Genomic DNA, 3572 nt, shown 5'->3' with positions numbered 1-3572 from the left:
ACAATGCCTGATTCTTCAGAATTATCAGGGTCACAAAAATGCCCTCCGGTTAAAAACAGCCTCAGCTAATACTTACTTACTCATGGAGCTGAGCCCTTCTGGAGGAGCTGCCAATTCTACAGCTACTCAAGAATTTCCCAGCATTTTATAGAACCCGAAGGTTCATTACCGTGTTCACAAGAGCCCTCCAATGGTCCCTATCCCGAGCCAGATCAATCCAATCAATACCATCCCATCCTATATATCTAAGATCCATTTTAATATTGTCCACCCGCCCACGCTTTGGTCTTCCCAGTGGTCTCTTTCCTTCTGGCTTTCCCACAAATATCTTCAGCTAATATACTAATAAAATTATTAGAGGTCTAGGTAGCAAACGTGCATAATTAGAATTCCAACTTAAGCGCATTGCGGGGTCAACCAGTCGACTTGTAATACTAAACAAAGGGGTTAATGCTGATTTAAATATCCTTATAACGAGGTTTGAAACGGGGCAGTGCGGTAGGACGGACTGCTGACAAGGCATCTGAACTCAGCAGACCAGTAGCGATGGATGTCAGAGCCGCTTGAGAGGAGCAGTGGTGCATACCAATGAAGAAGGGACCCTCTTTCCCTTACGTAGTTGATAAACGAACGCCTGTTGCATGGTGATAGGCTTAAGTGAAGTCGTAACAGGCAAGAGCTCATCTAAGAGTCCACTTTCTGCTCTTTCAGAAACTTTTATATGCTACAGGATTAAACAGAAATGTGAAGAAAATTTCATCCCACTCTTTGCTATCAGAAACATTACTTACTTACTCTTGGAGCTGAGCCCTTCTAGAGGAGCCGCCAATTCTGCAGTTACTCAAGAATTTCCCAACATTTTATGGAACCCAAAGGTTCATTACCGTGTTCACAAGAGCCATCCACTGGTCCATATCCTGAGCCAGATCAACCCAATCCATACTATCCCATCCTATTTCTCTAAGATCTATTTTAATATTGTCCACCCACTTATGTCTTGGTCTTCCCAGTAGTCTCTTTCTTTCTGGATTTCCCACCAATATTCTATACGCATTACTCGTCTTCCCCATTCGTGCTACATGCTCTACCTATCTCATCCTTCATTATACTCGGAGAAGAGTACAAGTTATGAAGCTCCTCATTGTACAGTTTTCTCCAACCTCCTGTCATTTCATCTCTCTTCGGTCCAAATATTCTCCTCAACACCTTGTTCTCAAACACCCTCAATCTATGTTCCTCTCTTAATGTCAGAGACCAAGTTTCACACCCATACAGAACCACAGGCAAATTATTGTTCTGTACATTCTAATTGTTATGTTTTTGGACAACAGACGAGAAGACAAAAGGTTATGGACCTAATTGTAGCAAGCATTACCCGAGTTCAATCGCCTCTTAATTTCCTCCTGAATCAGGTTTCGATCTGTTATCGTTGTTCCCAAATACCTGAACTGTGCCACATTTTCAAACACATTATAGGAATTAAAATCCCAATTATAATTTTAAATGTAGAATGTATTTATTTACTTATTCTTGGCCATTAATGGGCCTTCACTTGCTCAGGATGTACACAGTCGCAAAACAAGTAGCTTAATAAATAGTGAAATGGATGAAGTGTTTAAGAAGTATTTCTGGTATACTACCCCGGAATTTGCTTGGGAGGCACTGTGGAAAACCATGAAAACCAACAGCATAGCTAACTGTATACACACCCCCGGAAGAATTCCGGAAAATTAATAGTCTATATATTTCCTCTCCATTATGTTTTATGTTTATAATTAGTTATTTAACGATGTTTCCCAAAGAAACATAAAAACCTGACCGGCTTAGAACATAATTTACAATAACCTACAGTATCATACGCATTAAAATATGTTTTCTGAATAGTAAACTAAAGCAGTGAGGATGGCCTTTTTCTTAGGGACATAATGCAGGCTTATGAGTTCACCATACTGTGAGTGCTGCCTGCTCCCACTTTCTTCCTCAAAACAAATTTTTATAAGCTGCTGTCGTTAAGAGAGACACGAAACCGGCCACATTTTCGACGGGTATGCTAGAGATTTTCATATTATAATTCTGTCTTGCATTCTTGTGACAAGACATGAACATGCTCTCCGTGTTCCCTTCCCCTGGTACTGCAATGTTCTAATATTTCAAACCAGTGGACTAGATGAAATTATGCAATTAATATTAAGTATAACCATGTACCACGTATGTACAGGACTGAACAAGTCTGGAATAGCACATGGATTTGCCTCAGCTATCGGGACAGCTTCTGAAGTTCCCACCATATCATCCGTGGTCGAGTTGTAAACTGCTGGACCATGGTGTCATCTGTGACACCGTACTGCAAAGTGTGAGGTCGTCCTTCCCCAAGCATAAGCCAATATGCAGTTAACTCTGCAGAGCGCAGTACCGCCTGCTAACGAAACACTTTGCATTTTACATGTATGTTGCATTCATTCTGATATAATTTTCAGAAGGAGAAAAGATTATTTTCCACGCGGGCTTAACTGAATGGTTTTTGCAATGGAGATGTGGTGTTTTCTATGGGGCAGGAACAATTTTCAATATTTCTTTCAGATGAAATTCTTAGCTTCTTTGCAGGAGTGCTAGCTGGAAGTCCGCTTGTATCCCGAAAGTGTGCAACCGGCCAGCTCTACATAGGTTTTCTTGATTTTCTTTTGTCATCAGGTATGTGTTAAAATGACGTACAGTTTCTAAGTTCCTACTACGTGTTTCTAATGACTCTCTTCCGACTTAAATTCATCAAAATTAAACTCCTTCCTGCGGAGGTCACCAAGTTATGTCTTAACTTACCCACGTCACCATTAACCGGAAAACAAGAAAATTCGCCGTCCTTTTCTCAAACCACTATTTCTCGCCAATCAATCGTCTTCATGTTCATGTTACCCTATCAGGAGTACAGGCCAAAGTGGGATAACCTTCTAGCAAAGTTATGCTCTCTGTCCGACAGAATTCTTCTAGCACCTCTCCCGTGACATTACCATCCCACTGACTCTTCTATTATTCTCTCATTTCTTCTCACTCTTCTTCTTCTCCTTCAGGCTTCAAATTTTTACTGCAAAAGAATCCAAATTTATCCCTCACTGACGTAGAAAAATGTATATACTCCACCAGTAAGGATTAATGGTGGGGGCTATGTGAATTATAAATTATAAGTGTAACTATATAAAAGTATGTAGAGAATACTGGGTATATGTGGACATCCCTGTCAGTAAGCTTACATTTGCTCTTTTACAGAATGGGGAAAAGGAACCTACTTACTGCCATGACACTTAAAACTGCCATTGTGTTCAACATTTAGAGATGTAAAGAAAGACTTAATTCGTAAATTTTAGGAAATTTAAATACAACATCGTGACTAATTACAGAATATTACAGGCGACAAAGGTAACTAAGGATAAGGAATAAAATCATAATAATGCAAATGTACTCTAAAATACTGCACAATTAGCCACTCTATAATGTTTACTACTTACCGGTCACTGTTATCGTGAACAAACCAAGGAGGATGTGATGGTCAGTACGTGCAGCACGTATGGGATACAATA

The sequence above is a fragment of the Cryptotermes secundus genome, unplaced genomic scaffold (genome assembly GCF_002891405.2).
Source record: "Cryptotermes secundus unplaced genomic scaffold, Csec_1.0 scaffold71, whole genome shotgun sequence".
Classification (NCBI taxonomy): domain Eukaryota; kingdom Metazoa; phylum Arthropoda; class Insecta; order Blattodea; family Kalotermitidae; genus Cryptotermes; species Cryptotermes secundus.
This window is presented reverse-complemented; position numbering follows the sequence as displayed.